The sequence below is a fragment of the Mustela nivalis genome (assembly GCF_964662115.1).
Source record: "Mustela nivalis genome assembly, chromosome: 5".
In the NCBI taxonomy this organism is placed as follows: Eukaryota; Metazoa; Chordata; class Mammalia; order Carnivora; family Mustelidae; genus Mustela; species Mustela nivalis.
Genome location: NC_139024.1, coordinates 121800707 through 121824940, shown reverse-complemented (window position 1 = coordinate 121824940; position 24234 = coordinate 121800707). Strand labels below are relative to the sequence as shown.

At 43.8% G+C, this 24234-nt stretch overlaps 1 long non-coding RNA gene and 1 pseudogene across 4 annotated transcripts; both read left to right on the top strand.

The window, feature by feature from the left end:
- The first annotated feature begins 252 nt into the window (after positions 1–252).
- On the top strand, positions 253–15409 carry LOC309865907. 3 transcript variants are annotated; one of them, XR_014312315.1, is made up of 6 exons: positions 253–384; positions 2027–2142; positions 8799–9014; positions 10868–11013; positions 11646–11692; positions 15373–15409. It is a non-coding gene; the product is annotated as an uncharacterized lncRNA (long non-coding RNA). The 3 variants fall into 3 exon arrangements; XR_014312316.1 differs by lacking the exons at positions 11646–11692; positions 15373–15409 and adding an exon at positions 11148–11337 and having other exon boundaries at positions 254–384; XR_014312317.1 differs by lacking the exons at positions 10868–11013; positions 11646–11692; positions 15373–15409 and having other exon boundaries at positions 257–384; positions 8799–9360.
- Positions 15410–16351: 942 nt separating this feature from the next.
- On the top strand, positions 16352–17149 carry LOC309864163 (large ribosomal subunit protein eL6 pseudogene; annotated as a pseudogene). Its single transcript has one exon. The product of its transcript is annotated as a large ribosomal subunit protein eL6 pseudogene (transcript).
- Positions 17150–24234: the final 7085 nt, after the last annotated feature.

Here is a 24234-nt window from a genome sequence, read left to right as displayed (position 1 = left end):
TAGCCAAGTCCAGGGTCAGGTCTCATGCTCGTTTGTCAGTCAAGGCTTTGGCCAACCTCATGTTGTGTGGTTGTGTGGTTCAAAGGTCAGAACACTTTCCACTACTACTGCCTTCTGTCCAGGAAAATGCTTTTCTGAATGGAAGGAGGGAATCACAGAAATATGTGTTGTTGGCATCTACTTCCTATGGTTGGGCAATGGCTTCCGCCTTCCGGACCAGGTGACGTCAGTGGTCTGGATTTCTGCCAGTGTTCTCTTGCCCAGGAAACGGACTTCTGGCCAGGGCTCCCAGCTGTCTCTGTCTTCTTGGAACAGCAGACCTCTCAAGTTTCAGTGAGAGACTGAAAATCAGATCTCGGGGAAAGTTTCACCATGGAGAAGGAGGTAAAAATGGGAAGAGGAGTTAAGACACTGTCTAGGGATGAGCATAGTGCCCCCTCCCCACCCACTGCCTGATGTCTCGGGTTTCTCTTCCAGCATGAGGGCAGGAGCCAATGGTCAGACTGGGAGGTTTAAGAGTATGACTAAGAGGGGCGCCTGGGTGGCTCAGTCAGTTAAACGTCTGCCTGCAGCTTGGTCATGATCCCTAGGTCCTGGGATCAAGTTCAGCATCGGGATCCCTGCTCAGTGGGGAGCTTGCTTCTCCAACTCTGCTGGCTGTTCCCCCTGCTTGTGGTCTCTGACAAATAAATAAATAAAATCTTTTTTTTTTCTTTTTTTTTTAATATTTTATTTATTTATTTGACAGAGAGAAATCACAAGTAGATGTGGGGCAGGCAGAGAGAGAGAGAGAGAGGGAAGCAGGCCCCCCGCTGAGCAGAGAGCCCGACGCGGGACCGGATCCCAGGACCCTGAGATCATGACCCGAGCCGAAGGCAGCGGCCCAAACCACTGAGCCACCCAGGCGCCCAATAAATAAAATCTTAAAAAAAAAAAAAAAAGACTGTGACTAAGAGACTTAAGTAAGTTGGGGGTGGAGGGGAAGAAAGGCAAGCAAAGCTAAGGAAATCTGGAAAAAATTACACATAGAGATACAAATACAGAAGGTCAAACATAGGCCAAGCATGTTGATCCTAAATCTCATGCAATTTTCTGTGGATACTAAGTCTTGAACAAATCAGTAATGCAGTAATAAGCAGCCCTCATTCTTCTTCTTCTTTTTTAATTCTGAAAGTATACTAGTTACAAAAACTAGTTATAAACTAGTTATAAAAAAATCTGAAAAATAAACACATGAATTAAAGTAGAAAGTTGAAGTGTCCCCTCCACCATCCTGATCCTCATTCTCCAAACCTGGCTTGTAAATGATGTTAGGCACTTTAGCCATTCCTTCAGCCAATACTGATCTCGTTTAATCCTCAAAACAACACTGTGAGGAAAGAACTACTACTATACTTTTATTATTATTATTATTATTATTTTGAGAGAAAGAGAAAGAATTCATGCATGCAGTTGGGATGGGAAGGTCAGGTGGTGGGGGGGGGGGGGAGAGAATCCCAAACAGACTCCCTGCCCAGTGCAGAGCAGTATGTGGGGCTCCATCTCAACATCGAGATCAAGACCTGAGCTGAAATAGAGAGTCAGATGCTTAACTGACTGAACCACTTGGACACCCTGCCTTTGTTATTATCTTTAATTGTAGTAAAATATACATAACACACATTCGACCTATTTAGGGAGTCCTGGTAGCCACTGGAGGTGAGGGGCCACCATGGCTTTTTGCCTATCTGACCCACTGGTGCCATGAGTCGTGAGGCATTCACAGGGACAAATACCGGTCCTTTGCTTGTTTGAAAAGAAGCCAGCCTGGAGAGTGTAAGAATGGAAAGGATTTGGGAAAGGCTGCCCAGCTGCTGTGGCGGGGGGAGGAAGAATCCTGGTGCAGCCGGCCTCCACCACCCTGTGTCCTCCCTAAGCCTCCCATGGGCACCTCCTCTGAGAGATAGGAGGGCTGCAGGGCTCCTCATGGCACACAGGTGACTGGCATCCTTCTGAGAAAGCAACCTATTGTGATTTCTTTGCCAAGAGGGAGCAGCGGAAGACACTATGGAGAGAAAGCTGGGCACAAGGGCAAAGTAGCTGTGGGAGGACGACTGTCTGGTGGTCATAAGTCTGAAGCTTGGCCCCTTGTCTGAAAAGAAGGTATGTGTCTTTTCTAATTGTATATTCTCACCTCTCTTATTGTAGATTAATTGACTATATTTTTTCTTTTCTGGTTTATTTCTGAAGGCTCTATTCCATTCCATGAACTGAGTCTATTTTTCTGCCACTAATGTATGATTCTGACTACAGCTTTGTAGCGTATCTCGAAATGCAAGACTGGGATGCCTTCAGCTTTGCTCTCCTTTCCATAATTGCTTTCATTTGTGCTTTGTTTCTTTTCTTTTCTTTTTTTTTTTGCCAAATACTATTCCATGGTGGGGGTGTATGTACCACAGTTCATATAACCATTCGTCAATTGAGGAACTTTTGTGTTGTTTCTACATTTTGGCTATCATGAATAATACTGGCATGAACATTCATGTACCAGAGTGTCTGTGGATAGACATTTTCATTTCTCATGTGTACATACCCAGGAGTGGAATTCCTAGGTCATGCGGTACCTCTGTTTAATCTTTTGAGGAAATTTCAGATTATTTCTAAATTGACTGCACTGTTGGACATTCCCACTAGCAGTGTATGAAAGCTCCCATTTCTCCAATCTGTCTTTTTGATTCTAGCCATTTTAGTGGGTATAAAGTGGTGTCTCATTATGGTTTATTTTTGCATTTACCTGATGACTGACGATGTTGAGTGTCTTTTTATGTGCTTTTTGGCCATTTGTGTATCTTTGGAGAAATGTTTATTCAAATCATTTGCCCATTTTTTGAGTTGTAAGAGTTCTTTTTTAGTTAAGGTTTTATTTTATTAAAAAAATTTTTTTCCAAGATTTTATTTATTTGACAGAGATAGGGAGATCACAAGTAGGCAGAGAGGCAGACAGAGAGAGGAAGGGAAGCAGGCTCCCCACTGAGCAGAGAGCCCAATGTCCTGGGACCCTGGGATCATGACCTGAGCTGAAGGCAGACACTAACGGACTGAGCCACCCAGGTGTCCAGAGTTGTAAGAGTTCTTTATGTAGTCTAGATCTAAGCCACTTATCAGATATATGATTTATAAGCATTTGATATCATTCTGTGGGTCATTTTTTCATTTTATTGATTAGTGTCCTATGGTTAGTATCCCATTTTCTTGATAAGTGTTCTTGATTAGCATCCTATGTCCTATTAGTGTCCTATAGTTTCCTACACTTGATTAGTGTCCATTTTTTTGATTAGTGTCCTATTAAAGCTTAAATTTTGATGAAGTCCAATTTATCTTTTTTTTTTTCCTTTTGTTACTTGAGTACTTGGTGTCATATCCATGAAGCCATTACCTAATGCATGGTCACAAAGATTTATGGCTATGTTATATTCTAAGAATTTAATAGTTTTAGCTCTTACATTTAGGTCTTTGATCCATTTTGACTTAATTTTCATATATGACATGAGGTGGGGATCCAACTTTACTTTTTGCCTGTGGATATCTCGTTGTCCCAGCATTAGTATGACTTTTAGCAGATGAATACTTTGTAAATGCCATGAAAAAAAGGATAGTGCCTAGTTTTGCTCACCTTTGTCTCCTTGGGATTCATTTAGCCCCTGACGTATAAGATGTTCAATAAGTATGGGTGGCATGAGTGAATATAGGAGTGACTGAGATTTAGTGAGCTTAAATAACTTTAGTGAGCTTAAATAACTGGCCAGCCATTTGGAAAGTGACCATATGGGAATTAAATGCAAGGTTTCCCATTCATTTCTTTCTTTCTTTTTTTTTTTTTTAAGATTTTATTTATTTATTAGACAGAGATCACAAGTAGGCAGAGAGGCAGGCAGAGAGAGGGGGGGAAGCAGGATCCCTCCTCAGCAGAGAGCAGGTTGCGGGGCTCGATCCCAGGACCCTGGGGAACATGACCTGAGCCGAAGGCAGAGGCTTTAACCCACTGAGCCACCCAGGTGCTCTTACCATTCATTTCTAGTAAAGAATTTTTGTGCTTCCAGGTTTCCAAAACTGTCTCAGGTTACCAAAAGCTCTTTATCACAAGAAACCAGATTTCCTCAGAGTTTCGTTTGATGCCCCTTTCTGTATCATTCCGATAATTCCATTGTTTGTGAACAACTACACTTCTCTAAACTAGTGAGCCTCCTGTTCCTTCCACTTCTGACTCCCCTCCTCTCTCCACCCTTCCAGGCCACAGAGGCAAAGACTCCACTTCCTTCTTTGGTGGTTTTACAGTTGGAAAGCTCTTCTAGATATCTGGCCACAGCTTTCTGCTGCACAATTTTACCATAATCCCCAGGACTGTTAGGTGAAACTGTTTATTATGGCTGGTTTGGTGTGGGAGGTATTTAGGCTGTGCAGAAAGCTTTATGAGCTTTGTGCTGTGTGAAGTACTGTTTTGGTGAAGCTTGCTCTGGTCCTGATGTGGTATTCCCTTCATGGACCATGGTGTCTGACTGGGTTATAGTTTGCCATCTCAGAGGAGAATGAAGCCTGATGGCATGAACCCCAGTTCTAAAACATTTTGATGGACTCAGCTTTTTTGGGATGAGGACAAGGGAGAGCCTGGAAAAGAAAAATCTTTGCTCCTCAAAGCTTCCCCAGTTAAAGCAAAGACTGGTGAGAGAGTTTGGCTGAATGACCAGCCCCCACCCTGACAGTGTTGAGTTTGGGCTCCCCCTGTTGGACCCTTTGGAAAATAATTATGTGAACTACGGGAAAAATTAAGACAAGTGTGGGCACAAAAGAAAGAATATTTATGGAGAGCTTGCTCTATATTAGACATTTTATTTAGGCATCTCTTTCATTCTTAAAGTAATCCCACAGGTAGGTCTTATCAATCCTCTTCTGCAGAGTTGGAAGATGAAGCTTGCATAAGTTACACAGGGATTTGAACCCAGAGGTTTGACACCCTAAAGTCCATACCCTTTCCATACCTTTTGTGAGCCAAGAAACCCAGCAGGCAAAAATGGCACATGAGGGGCGCCTGGGTGGCTCAGTGGGTTAAAACCTCTGCCTTCGGCTCAGGTCATGATCCCAGGGTCCTGGGATCAAGCCCCACATCGGGCTCTCTGCTCGGCGGGGATCCTGCTTCCTCCTCTCTCTCTCTCTCTGCCTTCTTCTCTGCCTACTTGTGATCTCTGCCTGTCAAATAAATAAATAAAATCTTTTAAAAAAAATGGCACATGAGAGCTCTTTCCTCCCTTTGCTTCCCCTGGATTTATTGCTCATTTTGTTGAGACATTCTGGGGGCCCAAGAATGCTCTGGAGATCTCCTTGAACAGTGGTGTGCTTCAGTTAGTTCAGACCAACTGGTGAGATCAATTGTGAAATTGTTACAAGCTGGTTGTTAAACCGTTGTTAGTTGGAAAAGGGTCATGGTGAGAGGGAGTATTTACATCACGGAAACTGGTAACCTTTACAAATCAGGGATTCTACCCGGCTAACCCCTCAGGCTGGTTTATCAGCACACCATTGTAACCGAACTCTCCTCTGAGGTCACAAATGCCCTAACAGAGCATTGACTTTGAGGCCCTGAGAAAGAGCTGAGGATGACAGGGCCTGCCCCCAGTGGCCACAAACCTTCAACTGCAGGGTTAGGAAGGATAGATATGTCAGCTGGAAAAATGAAGATATGTGTACGCGTGGGAGAGAGAAAAAAGGCTGTAGAATATTGGTTATTCACATGTAAACAAAATACCAACGTTTTTAATCATGGGGATTTTTGGGGGAGGGGTGGCGATTTGTCATTCAGAGTTCTTTTCTTTCAGAACAGTGGAAGAGGAGATCCAATTCTTCTGGGAACTAGAAAAGTGCCCTGGATTGAGGTGGGGGTGGGGGTGGGGGCTCTGCAAAACACAGAAGAGGGGAGATCTCATTTGTGAAGGGAAGGCAACTGTGAGCCTCAAGGTCTTGAGGTGGGAGGCAGTTTGTAGACCACATTCCTGACTCTGAGACTACAGTTGGGATCCTTCTACCTGCCAGATGGTGACCTTCCTCCCTCAAGGCCCCCAGGTTACCCAGGGCTACAAGAGTCTGTGAAGAGCAAAACAACAGAAAGCATCAGGGGAACAAATCTTCAGAGCCAACTCTGGGTGCTTTTGGGTCATCTCCATTTGAGGACTGGAATCAGGGGCCTTCCTCGGCTGGTCTAGATGCTGCAAAGAAAGATCCACCTCCCATAATAAAAGAAGGGGAACATCCTAGAGGGTGCAGTTGGAGGGACATCTCCATGGGGAGAGAAAGGGACTTCCCAGCCCTGCCACGTTCCCAGAAGTTTCCCTCTCACTTTATGCTTGTGAGCAACCACAGTTGAAGCCATTAGCACTGCAGACTCAGATAGATAGTAATTAAAAAATACTTCCCTAAAGGCCCAGAGTTAAGAAAAGGAAACCAGAGAACTGAGTAACAGGCAACCAGATCATCTGATTCACAAGACACACCTGATTTATCTTCAGCCCACAGAAAACTTCAGGAATTGCTTCTCTGCTCCTAGCTTGCTGCCTCCATCTCAAAGCCACTCCCTGAGTCTAAGGGGAGAAGGATAGACACCTGCACATTCCCACCTCTGTCAGCTTAAGGCTCCCATTCTGAGTCCCAGGTCCCTGCCTGAGGACACACCTCACTTATCCTGCCTGATGCCAGAATGTGCCTCTCTCAGAGATCCTGCCTGCACGTGACATTCGCCTATAGGCCTACATTAGCCTATGAGACAGCCAGTCTCCATGAAACACCTTACAGTGAGGAGTGGGTGGAGTGTTGTCCTTTTTTCCAGGTGTTTGGAGATTGGGATCAAAGAGACACCCAGATCGGATGGGCCAGGGCTATGATACTGATGTGAGCCCTTTTGACAGGGCAAGTTTCTGCTCACTGGTATAACTCCCAGACTGGGTGGGCCTGGGCAGACCTCACTGTCAAGGCAGACACTGGACGGTGAGTGCAGTGGGAGGGAGCTTGAACTCAGAGGCTGCTGGTTTCTGGTAGGCAGAGATGAGCACCCTGTGGCACAGGTAATATAATCAGCTAACTACTGGCTGGTACAATACCTTCTCCAACCTTTGAGAGAGCCTGCTCCCTCTGTTGGTTCACATCCATTCCTTCCATAACTATTAAGTTTCTCTTAGGTGTCAGGTGCTCCACAAGACCCTAGACATAGCAGTGACCTGGGTAGCCATCTTGCCCCCAAGGAGGTCACAGGACAATGGGGTGAAAGACACTGAACAAGTAATTAATGGGTGATGCTGTGAAGGAAAAGTGTAGGGTGAAGTGAGGTTCCGAATTAGTAGGAGGCTCCAATAGGACAGGGGCCATGCCTGACTTGTGGACTAGTACTGGCATCCGGCATGGAGTAGGCATGGACACGTTTGGTGGAGAGGATGAAGGAGTCTAGCTGAATAAAGGGTGTGTGTGTATGTGTATCGTGTAGTTAGCCCTCCTTTAGTTCAGCTTGGTAAGCAGCTTTTATAAAATTGCTGATGCTCTGTGTAGTTAATGATAGGTAAGAGAGTAATGGTAATGAGATGTGCACCATTATAGGCAGCTTACTAAGTAAGAGAACAAGCCCTGACACAGAGTCCTTCCTACTTGAGTTTGAACTCTGAATGGACCACATACTAGCTATGAGAATCTGAGCAAGCTGCCCACAATTTCCTGTGCCTTGTTTCTTTACATTCTGTCTCTCAGCATTGTAAGCCTATAAGACAATGTATAGAAACTGGAATGTTATGGTATACTATAATGTTCATACTATAACTAATATAACTATCTATCTTAAGTAGTATAGTATTACATAAAGTATAACTATAGCTTATATTGTAACTGTTAATATAATTAATAGCTATAATACTTGGTAGTTGCTGTTTATTATTCATGTACAACAAGCTTATATCCAAAAGGACCTTGGTAGTTAAAAAGACATAAACATAATAAATCTGGATTTGATAGACAAAAGTAGAATAATAAATCAAGGAGGAAGCAAAGAGAGGGTGTGTATGCAGAGCTAGATAATATCTATGTAGAAAGAGGATGAGCTCTTGGAAGTAAATCAGAAGCCTTTCCTTTTGGGGAGGGGCCAAAATGCTTGGCATGCAGGCAGCTTTTACCGCAAGACAATCTTATTCCAGGAAGTTCAGAATTTTTTAACCTCCAAAACCTGTTTGTAGAAAGTTCTGGATGAAGGCTACTCTAATGAAAGGGAGATTGATGTATATTCACCCAGTGGCCATATTTGCAGAAAGGATAGCTGACCCTTTTGACCTTTATAAGAGGCACCAGAGAGCTTTGCATAGCTCCAAATTAGATGATACATAAATGCTTATCCAGATTTTCTGGACCTTTCTCAATTACATTTATGTTGAAAGTATGCTGTTTCCTGTTTATAGTCTCTTACCACGAGTTAACCGCTGTTCCTACTTTCACTTAAGTTTTGTCTCTTGCTCTGTGAGAAACTTTTGAGCTGCCTGAAAATATTTCCTGAAATTGTTTCTCAAGTCTCTTTTCAAATATCTGCATTTATTGAGGATTAATAAAGCCAAGCTGCTTTAATTAATAAAGCCAAGCTGACAAATGCTTGTCTTTATCCCACTTTATAATTCCTAAAAATGATTATTTTCTCAGAATTCTTCACATTTTCATTACTTCAGTTACCATTGTTAATGACCAGCTTTCTTCCAAGCAATTTTCGCAAAGAAATAAAGTTAAAAAAAAATTTTCCCCCATAGGTCTCTGCCTACTGGACGATCTGCTGAGAACACAAAGCTGCTTCTTGAAGCTGGGTGGTTGGCTTTCCTCACCCGACCAGACCCAGCTGGGAGGCATCCTTCTAGCTGTGTCACAGGAAGATCTGCACAGACAATTGAAACAACCTGAATGTAAGATTTATGGAGGTCATGTGTCCTGAGTATCCACATCAAGATACAAACAAGCAATGAAGCCAGGTACCCCATCACTGCTTCTCTGTTTTACTGCAATAATTCTAGCTACGATTAGTTGTAGCTACAGTGTTAAGCTCCATTGTTAATTATTTTTTGGTGATTTGGGGAGCCAGAGTCATGGGCATGTAATTCAAATGTTGTTCCTTTACTGGGCTCAGACAGATTCACATGACACCGTTTGCTTCTTTGCCTCGTGTGTCTGTTCCTCTCCCTTTTCTGTCATTATCATGAGGCCATTACTGAACTTTCAAGGCATGACCCTTGTTAGGAAATGATGGAAACAATGCAGTTGCTCTATAACCACCAATTACATTGTGAATTCTTATAAATAAATGCACTCAACTTTCAACATTACTCATTCATTGTAAAATGGTAAGAGGTCCAACATGTTTAGAGATGTGGTTCATGCTTTGCTGGCTGTACTTCCTGGAAAAGGATCCAGAATAGTGATGGCCGGGTGAGACATTGTGAGGGAGCAATGGCTGGTCAGGGGTCACATCACACACAAAACCCTGACTGGAGAAGCATGGCATCTTCTGACGTCTTTTGTAAAGAGGACAGTTTTCTTTAGATAGAAACATTAGATGGAAGAAGCTTTGTTGACTGTGCTGGGGGGGTCTTTGGCCCTCCAGTGACCTTAGACCTCCCACAGGTCTAGGCAAATCTGCTGCATATTATATGAAACTTCAGTTATTATGTATAACTAACTATAATATAAGAAATAGGCAAGAGATGCATTCTTGAGAAGAGGGAGTGAAGTTGCCTTTGAGAGGAGGTGGAGGGCATTACCTATTAGGTTATTGAAGGTATTAAATGGGATGATGCATGAAAAAGGACTTAAAGCCCCTGGCAGGTAGTAGGAGCTCAATAAATATGAAATTACTCCTCCCCCTCCTCCTATTATTATTATTATTACCTGCCTCTCAGCTTCAGCCCCCTTGGCTTTCCTGTCCGGCAACACTTCCCAACTTGTTCATTTCTTGCCCTTCCTTGGGTTCTTTTGTTTATCTTAAGTTCTACTTCTGTTTTCTGAAATAACCATATCTTGTATCTACGGTTGAAGAGCAAAGACCACTGAGGGACCTCAGGAGTATGTGTAGTCATAGATGGGGATAATAACTAATTCCCAGGTCTTCTGACTTAAGAGTATTCAGGCCCTAGGGACAGGGTTTTTACCCTTTTCAAGATGGAGTCCTGTATTACATAGTTTATAGTTATTCCAGTCCGTAGGGTTGCTGATAGTAGTATTGGTGGAGTACCCCAACCCCCTTCCCTTTCTAGATCAGGCCCAGTTGTGATCAAGCCTATCAGCTCATGTCATACAATCAGAACTTGCTCATTTGGGGCATCCTGGATGATGCCAAAACTTGCAGTCCAGGTGGGCAAGAGCCTGAATGAGAACCACCTCAAGAGAACCTCCTGCCTGGAGCCTCATACTGAATTGTTGGTTGTTTTCATATGGGAGGAGGGGCAGGTGGGGGGCTGAGAGGGAATGAGAGAGGTGGCCTTGTTATTTAAATAGGCTCTTCAACTGATAGTAAATGGCCAGCTCAGGGCAGCTGTTCCAACTCTAGTTCTGGGCTCTCAAGTGGTTTTTACTTACAACAATGCCTAAGCTCAGGCCAGTGGGAAAACAGCCTGGAAATTAGGAGCCTCAGATTTTCTTTTTCAGATTCCCCCAAATGTCTCTCTCTTTTTTTTTTTTTTTTTTTTTTTACAAAAAATGAGTTTATGTTTTTGTGAGTCAGGATTGAAATAATATAGGCCATACATTATTATATACATTATTATATTGGTTGATATTTTTATGTTTCTTTTAAAAATATTTTATTTTATTTTATTTATTTATTTGTCAGTGAGCACAGGCAGACAGAGTGGCAGGCAGAGGCAGACAGAGAAGCAGGCTCCCGCTGAGCAAGAAGCCCGATGTGGGACTCGATCCCAGGACGCTGGAATCATGACCTGAGCCGAAGGCAGCGGCTTAACCAACTGAACCTCCCAGGTGTCCCTCTTTTTAAAATTTTTAAAAATTATTATTTTTATGTTTTAAAAATTTTTAATAAATAAATTTTTATTTTATTATAATTTATTAAAAATTTATTAAAATTAAAAAAAAATTATTTATTTATATGACAGAGAGGGATCACAAGTGGGCAGAGAGGCAGAGAGAGAGAGAGAGGAGGAAGCAGGCTCCCTGCTGAGCAGAGAGCCTGATGCGGGGCTTGATCCCAGGACCGAGACCATGACCTGAGCCGAAGGCAGAGGCTTTAACCCACCCAGGCACCCCTTATTAAAATATTTTTATTAAATTTTGTTTTTGTGTATATTTTAATGTGTAAGTTCTCTCATTCATTCTATTTTCCCCCTTGTAATGTATTTGTTGATGAAAGTGTGTTCTTATCGTTTGTTTGTTGTTTGGTTGTTGGTTTTTTGTCCTATAGAATTTCCCTCAGTCTGTGTTTGACTTATTTTGTAGGACTCCTCAGAGAATGTTGTGAACTTCCAAAAGAATGTGCATAATGTCAGCTTATCTCTCTTTTGGTTATGTTATCAGGTACTGACTAATCCATGATATTCTTAGGAGTTGCGAAATGGTGATAATGGAATTCTACCATTCTGTTCTTCTTTTACTAGCTGGACTACTTCTGTAAGAGAAATTCCCTCTTCAACCATGTGATCAGGTATGGTTCCTATAGGAAAGGCAGGATAAATGTTGATTTCTCTTTATGACCAGTTTTCGAGTTATTAAGTTGGCTACCTACAACTCTCCAAATGTGATCAATTAAAAAAATCATTATGAAGTCATGGGTTTAAATATATTTGATGTATTTTAATTTATTGCAGCCCATTGCAATTGTTATTCTTATGAATGCTTGAATTGTCCCATCTTTGGCAAGTGGGGGTCTCCTCACCTACCTTTTACTTACTTATTTTAAGATTTTATTTATTTATTTGATGGAGAGAGAGATCACAAGTAGGCAGAGAGGCAGGCAGAGAGAGAGGGGGAAGGCTCCACGCTAAGCAGAGAGCCTGATGTGGGGCTCAACTCAGTACCTGAGACCATGACCTGAGCCGAAGGCAGAGGCTCAACCCACTGTGCCACCCAGGCACCCCTCCTCATGTACCTTTGATGTAGTCCCAAGATACTCTGATAGCTTCTTGAGTTTTTTGTTATGATGAGATATCCAAGCACATCTTGTGTATTCCCTTCTCCAAGCAGATAACCAAACATTTCTTTAAGGTTTCCTTCGATGGGAAATTGCAAATCGAGACCACAGTCTGGGTGGTAGGGATGTTCATTGCTAGTGGGTCGATCCTTGTTTTCAAGGGCCTTCTGGTGGACAGAAAATACAAATATTTATGCTTCTACATAAAGTCATTCTTTGTTTATACTAACACCCTTGACTCAAATAGAGACTCCCATTGTTTCACAAGACTTATCTTAGAGCTGCTCTTTCTCCCAACCAAATATCTCGACCAAACACATCAACATTTGTGTTATCTCTCCATATTATCACCATTAATTGACTAATCAATCAATCAATTGATTAACGATTAGTAATTTAATATAAAAATGAAAACCACTTTTCAATTCTTTTTATCCCTAGGATATATCTCACTAGGTATATACAGTTAGGTTAGTGTTTAGGGTTAAAGTTGTTTGAAATAGTCTTTTTCTTTGTCATTATATCACTAACTTATTAAGCAGTTAGATTTTATTTTGCTTTTTAGAAAAAGCTTTTTTTAAAAAAGGATTTTATTTATTTATTTGAGACAGAGAGAGAGAGAGAGAGGATGAACAGGGCTGGGGAAGAGGGGCAGAGGTGGAGGGAGAAGCAGACTCCCTGCTGAGCAAGGAGCCTGGGGCTCAATCTCAGGCCCCCAGGATCATGACATGAGCCAAAGACAGACACTTAAGCAACTGAGCCACCCAGACACCCCTATAGAAAGCTTTCTAAAATTAATATTTTGGAAATTATTTAAAATATTTACAGAGCTTCAAAGTCAGGTCTATGAAACAAAATATGTCAGAAAAACCAAGTTTCTATCCCTATATCCTCTACTCAATTTTCTCCTTCTCCATAGACTTTTTTTTTTAATATAATTTTTTATTTTTTATAAACATATATTTTTATCCCCAGAGGTACAGGTCTGTGAATCACCAGGTTTACACACTTCACAGCACTCACCAAAACACATACCCTCCCCAATGTCCATAATACCACCCCCTTCTCCCAAACCCCCTCCCCCCAGCAACCCTCAGTTTTTTTTTTTTTTTTTTTTTTGTCAGAGGGAGAGCGAGAAAGCAAGCACAGGCAGGCAGAGGCAGAGGGAGAAGCAGGCTCCCCGCTGAGCAAGGAACCCGATGTGGGACTCGATCCCAGGACGCTGGGATCATGACCTGAGCCGAAGGCAGCTGCTTAACCAACTGAGCCACCCAGGCGTCCCCCCTCAGTTTGTTTTGTGAGATTAAGAGTCACTTATGGTTTGTCTCCCTCCCAATCCCATCTTCTTTCATTTATTCTTCTCGTACCCACTTAAGCCCCCATGTTGCATCACCACTTCCTCATATCAGGGAGATCATATGATAGTTGTCTTTCTCCGCTTGACTTATTTCGCTAAGCATGATACGCTCTAGCTCCATCCATGTTGTCGCAAATGGCAAGATTTCATTTCTTTTGATGGCTGCATAGTATTCCATTGTGTATATATACCACATCTTCTTGATCCATTCATCTGTTGATGGACATCTAGGTTCTTTTTCCATAGACGTTTTAAAAAGTTTTTGTCCTAGTCTTCCATTGTTAAAAAGAAATATATATATATGTGTATACATGTATTCATTTGTTCTTTTTTTTTAAAATTTTATTTATTTATTTGACAGAGAGAGATCACAAGCAGGCAGAGAGGCAGGCAGAGAGAGAGAGAAGGAAGCAGGCTCCCCGCTGAGTGGAGAGCCCGATGCAGGGCTTGATCCCAGGACCCTGAGATCATGACCTGAGCTGAAGGCAGAGGCTTTAACCCACTGAGCCACCCAGACGCCCCATTTGTTCTTATATATAGTAGCATTCTATGTGATTTCCCCCACTTTTCATTTAAAATATTATTATACTTATTTTATTGAGATATTTACATACAGTTCTAGACAATATGGTAGTGGTCTCTCCATGGCAATCTATACAGACTTATTTTATTTTTTTTTTTATTTTTTTTTTTTTAAAGATTTTATTTATTTATTTGAGAGAGAGAGACAGTGAGAGAGAGCATGAGCAAGGAGAAGGTCAGAGGGAGAAGCAGACTCCCCATGGAGCTGGGAGCCTGATGTGGGATTTGATCCTGCGATTCCGGGATCATGACCTGAGCCGAAGGCAGTCGTCCAACCAACTGAGCCACCCAGGCATCCCTATACAGACTTATTTTAAAAGAAGATTTATTTATTTATTTGAGAGAGAGAGAGAGAGAATAGAGGGAGAGTGAGAGAAAGAAGCAGACTCCCTGCTGGCGTCACTCCTGGGGCCATTTTGATCCTTTTCACTGGGCACCACAGAGGGCACCACAAAGGCAAGAGGTGGTTTTCCTGAGGCAGCTGAGTGGTGGCTTGCTACTTGTGATCAGGGGGAGCGGCTGAGGGAGAAGGAGAAGCAGGCTCCCCACTGAGCTGGGACCTCAATGTGGGGCTAGATTCTGGGGATCTAGGATCCTGGATCCAGGATCCCATCATGACCTGAGCTGAAGGCAGATGCTTAACTGACTGAGCCACCCAGGTGCCCTGCTTTTAAATTTTTATGTAGTTAAGTTGATCAATCTTTCTCTTTAGAAACTTGGTTTTTCTGACATACTTTGTTTCATAGACCTGACTTTGAAGCTCTGTAAATATTTTAAATAATTTCCAAAATATTAATTTTAAAAAGCTGGATTTTTGGCTGTAGTTACGAAAGTCTTCTCTACTCTCACGTCACAGAGAAATTCTGCCATTTCCCCCCCCTTGGTACTTCTATAGTTTCAATTTTTTAAAAAAATATTTACTTATTTGAGAGAGAGACAGAGAGAGCACTTGCAAGCAGTGGGGAGGAGCAGAGAGGGAGGGAGAGGGGAGCCCGAGCAGGGCTCCATCTCACAACCCTGAGATAATGACCTGAGCCAAAACCAAGAGTCAGACGTTTAATTGATAGAGCCACCCAGGTGCCCTGCTACAGGTTCAATTAAAAAAAAAAAAATCCTATGTAGAAGTTATTCTTTGTGTGCGATGATAAATGGATCAAATTTATTTTTTTATGTAGAGTCTCAAAGTTGATATTATTAGCTCCCTTCCCTCCCTCCCTTCCACTTGCTTTTTCCTGGACATTGTATTCCTTTCTAGGTTTGTCAAAACTGGACATGGATCAAAATAAACATCTGTTCAACTCCCTGAACTTGTTCCATTTTGTTGCCTGTTTTTCTTTCCTGGACTCTGTGATTTCTGTAGTGTTTTTCCAGCAGCTCAAGGGAGTAATGACCTTTTGGGCTTTAGGAAGAGTGGGCTAAAGATCTGTCCAGAGAGTGAATCAAGCTGGAGCAGGTCCTACAGGGGCCACTCTGCTAAGGGTGGGGAGCAGGGGGGAGTGAGGGGGTTGGAGAGGGTGGGAGGGTGGGGGTGGGAGTGGTGGGGGGGTAGGAGTGGGAGGTGTGGGGGGTGTGTGAGGGTGGAGGTAGGTAGAAAACTGGCTTCCTGGGCGCAGAGTGAAGGTTCTCACTTAGGAGCACTCCAGAGGGACCTCAGTCCTTGTTAATGATCCATGTTTCCTGTCCCCATGCACTTACTGCTCTTGTTTTTATGTTAGGAAATTCCAATTTTCTAACTGGAGCAGACTGGAGACCGAGGGAAGAGAAGTGGACACCAAAGGGAGGAATGGGACACAGAAATTGGAACCTGTCTTCCTCTATGTTCACCTGCATCTCTGTATCATTAATACCAGTTGCTATTGTTTGGAAGCACAGAAAAGATGTCACCTCAATTTTTTAACAACTTGATCATGAGGAAATGATCTAGAATCTGGGCCCAGGAGTAAAGAGAGCTCCCCTCAGGGCAGGAGAATATGCACCACTTCTTCCATCCTTCAGATCCTAAGCATTTCCATTCCATGTTCAAACACCCTCCACTTTCACCCTCAACCTTCTGACTGAGAAACAAAACACACAAACACAAACCCTGACTGTGTTCTACAAACAAGCTAAGGTGAAGAAGGTATTCAGCTCTTCAGATGGAAAGAACAGAGAGACACCCAAACTACCTTCAGGGAGGTGCTTTTTCCAAGGCTACACAGGTAAGAAAAATAGGAAATGGCTCTCCATCTTGCAAGATGGTCAGTGGAAAAGCTGAGAAGTGGGACACTAAGAAGAAACCTGAAGCCAAGCAGCCAATGCTGGTGGCAAGGTTAAGAACAGTAACCCCAAGGCTAAAATGCCAAAGAAGGGGAAAGCCTACTGCAGCCAATAGATACCCTATCCTAGTCAGAGGGTGTGTGTTCCAGAAGGGCTCTGTGCAATAGGACATATTCAGCAGCTAGATCCAGGGTGGAAAAGAAAAAAGAGAAGGTTCTTGCTACAGCCATGAACTGGTTGGTGGTGACCAGAATGGTGGTACCCACGTAGTTCAACTTGGCCCCTGGCCTAAGAATCATCCTGCTGAAGATGTGTCTTGAAAGCAGTTGAACCTCGCAAAACCCCTTTCAGTCAGCACACGAGAAAACCAAGCTGGCATCACTCCTGGGGCCATATTGATCCTCTTCACTGGGCACCACAGAGCACACCACAAAGGCAAGAGGTGGTTTTCCCGAGGCAGCTGAGCAGTGGCTTGCTACTTGTGACTAGACCCCTGGCCCTTAGTCCTCTGTGTAGAACACACCAGAAATTTGTCATTGCCACCTCCACCCAGACATCTCATGGAGGTGTACTTCAAGAAGAAGAAGCTGCATAAACCCAGACACCAGCAAGGTGAGTTCTTTGATACGGAGAAGGACAAATTAGAAATCACAGGGCAGTACCAGGTTGGTCAGAAAGCTGTGGACTGACAAATTCTGCCAAAAATCAAAGATTTTCCTCAGCTTCAGGGCTTTTTCTGCCCTGTTTTCTCTTACAAATGGAGTTTATTCTCATAAACTGGGGTTCTTACAAATTTCTTACAAAGAATCTTATTAAATAACAGATCCATAGGAAAAAAAAAAGAGGGGCACCTGGGTGGCAGAGTCGGTTGAGCATCTGACTCTTGGTTTCAGCACAGGTTGGGATGTCAGGGTCATGAGATTGAGCCTCACATTGGGCTCCACACTCAGTGCAGAGTCTGCTTGGGATCCTCTCTCCCTCTGCCCCTGTTGCAAGGCTCACATGTGCATGTACTCTCTTGTTCTCTCAAAATAAATAAGTCGAAGAAGAAGAAGAAGAAGAAGAAGAAGAAATGATCTGCGAGGCCTTGAGGAACCTGGAATGCCATTCAGGATATAACAGTCATGGGATGTTGCCACCTGGCTGAGAGGAGGAAACCACTCTCTATCCTTGAGGACTATGGCAGAAAATCCTTCCTTCCCTCCCTTCCACCCTTCTTCCTCCCCTCCTTCCCTCCCACCTTCTTCCATTCCTTCCTTCCTTTTATCCCTTCCTCCTTCCTTCTCTCCTTCCCTCCCATTTTCCTCTTCCCCTCCTTCCCTCATTCCTTCCCTTGTTTTTGCTTTAAGGTATGATAGTATCCTTAATTTGGGGGAGTATTGCTCTTTAGTTAAGACAACACTCTGCAATGTATCCTTTGAATACATGAAATTAAGGCAAAATCTGAACTGAGAGGCTCACCAAGAGAGGTGTTGCATTGCTGAGCACAGTGAGAAGAAAGGGTGTCTTCCATGAGCAGAGAGATGAGAAATGTCCAGAGGGGTCCCCTGAGACAGAAATCATTTTAGGAACAGTCACCTTTGATATGGAATTCTACTGTGTCCCTGTTCTGGGCTGTCTTTTTAAAATTTAATTTAAAGATTTTATTTAGGGGGAGTGGGAGAGGGAGAAGCAGGCCTCCCACTGAGCAGGGGGTCTGATGCAGGGCCTGATCCTAGGACCCTGAGATCATGACCTGGGTAGAAGGCAGATGCTTAATGACTGAGCACCCAGGTGCCCCCCCTTTTTTGAGAGACAGAGTGCACACACAAGGGATGGTGGGGAGGGGCAGAGAGAGCAAGGGAGAGAATCTTAAGCAGACTCCATACTGAGTGTGGAGACTGATGTGGAGCTTGATCCCATAGCCCTGAGATCATGACCTGAGCCAAAATCAAGAGTCGGATGCTTAACAGACCAAGCCCTCCAGGTGGCCCTGTAATTCCCCTTCTTGACTGTGCTATCCACGGTTCAAGCCTCTGCTGAAGCTGAGTTGACCCCTAGCTCAGTGTTAGTTTGTAAAAGAAGGGAGAGGATGAAGAGGCTGGATACCCACAGGGAAATAGTGAGAGGGAGAAACAAGAGTTGATATCGACCTTGGGTATTAACTGGGGATACAGACTGACCCAGGTGGCACTTCCTGGGTCAGGGTCCTAGACTTCCTGCAACTGTAGAAAAGTGGGGCTCTGAGTCATTTTGTAACTCGAGCCCATGGGTATAAGAGCACCCAGCTCCAGGGGTCCCAAATAGACCAGGTTCAGACACTTACCACTCAAAAAATCCAAAGGCAGAGACACAAGTGGTCGTGAAACAAGAAAGCAGTTCATTTCAGAGAGGTCAACACTAGGACAGCAGAGGACTGACTAACATCTCAAAGATTGTCTCCAAAGTGCTGAAAATCTTCTAGGTTTATAGAGGGAAAATGTGGGGCACCTGGGTGGCTCAGTGGGTTAAAGCCTCTGCCTTCAGCTCGGGTCATGATCCCGGGGTCCTGGGATTGAGCCCCACATCGGGCTCTCTGCTCAGCAGGGAGCCTGCTTCCTCCTCTCTCTGACTGCCTCTCTGCCTACTTGTGATTTCTGTCTGTCATATAAATAAATAAATAAATCTTTATAGAGGGAAAATGTGGAACAAAGGTTGGTAGGGACGCACAGGCGGCAGCAGAGGTCAGGTGACTCATTGCCTTGGGGTCACCCTTGTGTGGGGGGCCTTGCTGGCTCTAGGCAGTCTTTATTGCTTGAGGGGATAGTGTCAGTCTCCAGCTCTGCCCTCGGGGTCTTTTGCCTGAGTTAAGAGAGAAGCTGGAAAGAATAACTGATTTACTTGGAAAAGAGACTGAGAGGTCCAGAAGGAAATAGTTGAAGTCCTTCCTCAGTTTGACTCTTAGAAGACAGCGATGGCCAGAGGCTGAGAAGCTGGACTTCCCTTTCACTGTGCGGAGCTCTTGTCCCTAGTAGTGCCGGCATATTCCCGTGTCTCTGGGGGATTATTCCAAAGACACCCCCCCCCCCACTGCCGAACAGCTTTGCTGTTTCAAATCTCTTCCCCTTTCACACATTCTTCCCCACCTTTTGTACCTTCTTCCTTGCTCCTTCACTCTCTCCCAATCCCTTCTTATTTTTAAAAAATATATATATTTCATTTTTTCAATGTTCCAACCCACACTGAGTGCGCCATGCAATACGTGCCCTCCTTAGTACCCACCACCAGGCTCACAAAACCCCTCATCTCCTTCTCTCCAAAACCCTGTTTGTTTCTTAGAGTCCACAGTCTCTCATGGTTCATCTTCCCCTCAATCTCTTCTTGATCACATTCTTCAACATTGTTTTCTTTCTACTTATTATTATTATTTTTTAATCTTTCCATCCGACAATCTTTGGTCTTTTCTTCTATTTCTCCCTTCTTTCCCATCTCCTCACCTTACCTACTACCAGATAACTCCTTGCCTTTCTCCCAGTTTTCATTGCAGCAGCTTTTTATTTTGTCCCTTCACATACCAGAGGGCATAAACTTATGGTCCAGTGCTTGATAATCGCAGAAACATAATTTGCTAGCAGAATGTTTACCAAAAATATCGAATCATTCCCAACATTAAAAAATGGCAGATTTCACCTTAAAAAAATCCATATTTCTAGCTTTTAAAAATTAAAACTATCTAGCATGAGGCCTGCATTGATTGCTGGTAACAATTGATGGAGCTGGGTAGGAGCTGCTCATGTCAGGTCACCAGGGTCCCTTGACCTGTCCCGTGACCTCCCTCGCACTGCGGGGAAAATGTCAATCAGCACTTGTCATTAGCTATAGCAGTTTTTTTTCGTTTAGCAGAAAAGTTTCTGTTCCTACCCACATCTTTACTCAAAAGTGGGAGAACAGAGACCAGGAGAGCCTTTTTTTCTCATTTGCATTTCCCTATTTCCCTCAGCAGGGGGCGACGTCCGCAGCCTCTGTTATTAAAGACTCATCCCTCCCTTCCCCCCATTCCCTCCCCCCCTTTTTCCATAGTATATCCTCTGCTCACCTTTTGTTCTCATGAAGGTTAGTATTTAATGCAGCACTGAAAGGCTAAGTAACTTCTGGACCACTACTGAAACTTTAAATCTTCAATTTACAGAAAAGTTCTGTGAAAAATCCTTGTATTTGTACAGCGGTGTTTTGGGGATGTTCATAGATGGAAGTAGTTCTTGACAGTCTATTACTTGCCTTGCTATTTGTATCATCTGGCTAACAACCTAGTCATGGGGCTGAGAGCTGACTTACGGTCACAGAGTACGCCAAGTCAGTCTTCTTTTAGGGTCATCACCGGGCGGGGTGGGGTCATGGCATTCAGCTGGTAGCAACAGAAACTGGAAAAATAATGGAATACACAATTTAGTGCTTTAATTTTTCTGCATTTAAAATCAATCTTGGGGTGGGACCTAGGTGGTTCAGCTGGTTAAGCGTCGCTTCGATTTTGGCTCAGGTTATGATGTCAGGGTCTTGAGAATGATTCCTGTGTTCGGCTCTGCACTGGGCATGGAGCCTGCTTAAGATTCTCTCTTTCTCCTCCCTTAACCCCTGCTTCCTTGCAAGTGTGTGTGCGTGTGCACTCTCTCTCTAAAAAGAAAATCAGTCTCACTGTGAGAACAGGGCTCCTGACAGCACAGCAGGAACTGGCTCCCTCAACCTCCTGAGCCGTCATCTCTAGGACTGGCTGTGTCTTCCTTCATTTTTTTTTTTTAAATATTTTATTTATTTACTTGAGAGAGAGACAGTGAGAGAGAGCATGAACGAGGAGAAGGTCAGAGAGAGAAGCAGACTCCCCATGGAGCTGGGAGCCCGATGCGGGACTCGATCCTCGGACTCCAGGATCATGACCTGAGCCGAAGGCAGTCGTCCAACCAACTGAGCCACCCAGGCGTCCCGTCTTCCTTCATTTCTTCATTTATTTTCCTCTTTAACCTTTACCACATTCAGACATACTATCCAGCAGTTTATTTATGATTTGTCTCCTCCCACTAGACTGTAAGCTTACACGGATTTTTGTCTGTTTTCTTCATGCAGAGTCCCCAGTGCTGAAACCTCCTTGTGTTTGTGGAGTGAGTGAAAAAATGCTGTTGAGATGCCCGTGGGAGCCCCGTCTGCCATGCTTCTGCTCCAGGCAGGGAGAAGTGGGAGGGTGAACTGCCAAGGGGACACGAGCCTGTAGAGTCAGCCCCAAGAAAGGATTTCTGGAGAAGTCCCATTTAGTAACTTAGAAGGACACCCATTCAACTGTGTCACACACCTGCTTCTACCTCCATGGGAAACTGAGAAAAAACATTTTTTTAGGCAAAGGAACATTTCTTTTTTTTTTTTTTTTAAATTTTTTTTTTTTTAATTTATTTATCAGAGAGAGCAGGAGAGAGAGCGAGCACAGGCAGACAGAATGGCAGGCAGAGGCAGAGGAAGAAGCAGGCTCCCTGCTGAGCAAGGAGCCCGATGTGGGACTCGGATCCCAGGACGCTGGGATCATGACCTGAGCCAAAGGCAGCTGCTTAACCAACTGAGCCACCCAGGCGTCCCCAAAGGAACATTTCTAAACAAAGTAAAATTGGGCTTCTGTCAATAGGAGAAATAGAGAATGGGCATCGGGTCTCTGCAAGATGACTGAGTGCTTGAGCTCCACCACGGCCCTATGCCCTGGCCTCCTACTTTATTTACTCTTGTGAGTAATATCAGCCTCCTTGCACTTCACTACACTGTGAGTCTTTAATTCCATATTTACCTTTCACCTGTTGGGTTTCTAAAGGCTTTTTTTTTTAAGATTTTATTTATTTATTTGACAGACAGATCACAAGTAGGCAGAGAGGCAGGCAGAGAGAGAGAGGGAGGCAGACTTCCCGCTGAGCAGAGAGCCCAATGTGGGACTTGATCCCAGAACCCTTGGCTGTGGGCAGAGGCTCTAACCCACTGAGCCACCCAGGGTCCCCTAACCTGTTGGGTTTCTAAAAGATACTGGCCTATAAAACCAAGAACTATGAATAGTAAGATAACCCCCACCTTTATTACACCATTCAATTTTAGGTATCACTTTTCTTTCTGAAACATTCAGTGGCTTAAGCTCAGTGGCAACAAGCCCCTGACTGTGTGTGTGCTGGCACACGTGTATGTGCAAGTGTGTGTGCGCACATGTCTTCACACGTGCACGAACCTGTGTCCACATAGGACAGAAAAGGGGAAGAGGAAAGAAGCTTCTCCATGCCTCTTCCTCTTCCCTTCCAAGGCAGATGTTGTCTGGAGCTGAGAATGCTTTATTTATTTTTATTTATTTATTTTTAAAAATATTTTTATTTATTTGACAGAGAGAGATAGCAAGAGAGGGAACATAAGCAGGGGGAGTAGGAGAGAGAGAAGCATCTTCTCTTCGAGCAGGAAGCCCAGTTCAGGGCTTGATCTCATGATCCTGGGATTATGACCTGAGCTGAAGGCAGATGCTCAATGACACCCAGGTGCCCTGAGAATGCTTTAATATGTAGAATGCAAGGCTGTGCACCCCAGCAGATAACCCGAGGCACAGGGAGAATTGGGTAATCCAGCCTCGCCTATGAACTCAGGAAGGTGGTGAGTGTGGCTGAATTCTCGCCCCTGCTTGGCTCCCTTGGCCTTAGGCCCTCCGAAGGAAGGGGCTTTTTTTTTTTTTCTAACTTGCACAAAAGGGGCTCTTTGTTGCCCAGCTGGTATGCCTCTGGGCTACCAGTGCCTATTTAACTTGCCCTGAGGGGAAGTCTTTTATTTTTTTTCTTAAAATTTTTTAAAAGATCTTATTTATTTGACAGAGAGAGAGAGAGATCACAAGTAGGCATAGAGGCAGGCAGAAAGAGAGGAGGAAGCAGGCTCCCCACCAAGCAGAAAGCCCAATTCGGCACTTGATCCCACCACCCTGACTGAGATCATGACTTGGGCCTGAGGCAGAGGCTTAACCCACTGAGCCATCCAGAAGCCCCTAGTGGGAGAATCTTTTAAAAATGCACACTAAGGGGGCGCCTGGGTGGCTCAGTGGGTTAAGCCGCTGCCTTCGGCTCAGGTCATGATCCCAGAGTCCTGGGATCGAGTCCTGAATCGGGCTCTCTGCTCAGCAGGGAGCCTGCTTCCCCACCCCCTCTCTCTGTCTGCCTCTCTGCCTGCTTGTGATTTCTCTCTGTCAAACAAATAAATAAAATCTTAAAAAAAAATGCACACGAAGATCCGTTCCTGATTAAAACGCTTCAGAGTATAGGGATAGAGGGAACATTCCTGAACTTCATCAAATCTATCTATGAAAGACCCACAGCAAATATCATCCTCAATGGGAAAAAGCTTGCAGCCTTCCAGTTGAGATCAGGAACATGACAAGGATGCCCACTCTCACCACTCTTGTTCAACATAGTATTAGAAGTCCTAGCAACAGCAATCAGACAACAAAGAGAAATAAAAGGTATCCAAATTGGCAATGAAGAAGTCAAACTCTCTCTCTTCGCAGATAACATAATTCTTTATATGGAAAACCCAAAAGACGCCACTCCCAAACTACTAGAACTCATACAGCAATTCAGCAACGTGGCAGGATACAAAGTCAATGTACAGAAATCAGTGGCTTTCTTATACACTAACAATGAAAATACAGAAAGGGAAATTAGAGAATCGATTCCATTTACTATAGCACCAAGAACCATAAGATTCCTGGGAATAAACCGAACCAAAGAGGTAAAGGATCTGTACTCGAGGAACTACAGAGCACTCATGAAAGAAACTGAAGAAGATACCAAAAGATGGAAGACCATTCCATGCTCTTGGATCGGAAGAATAAACATTGTTAAAATGTCTATAC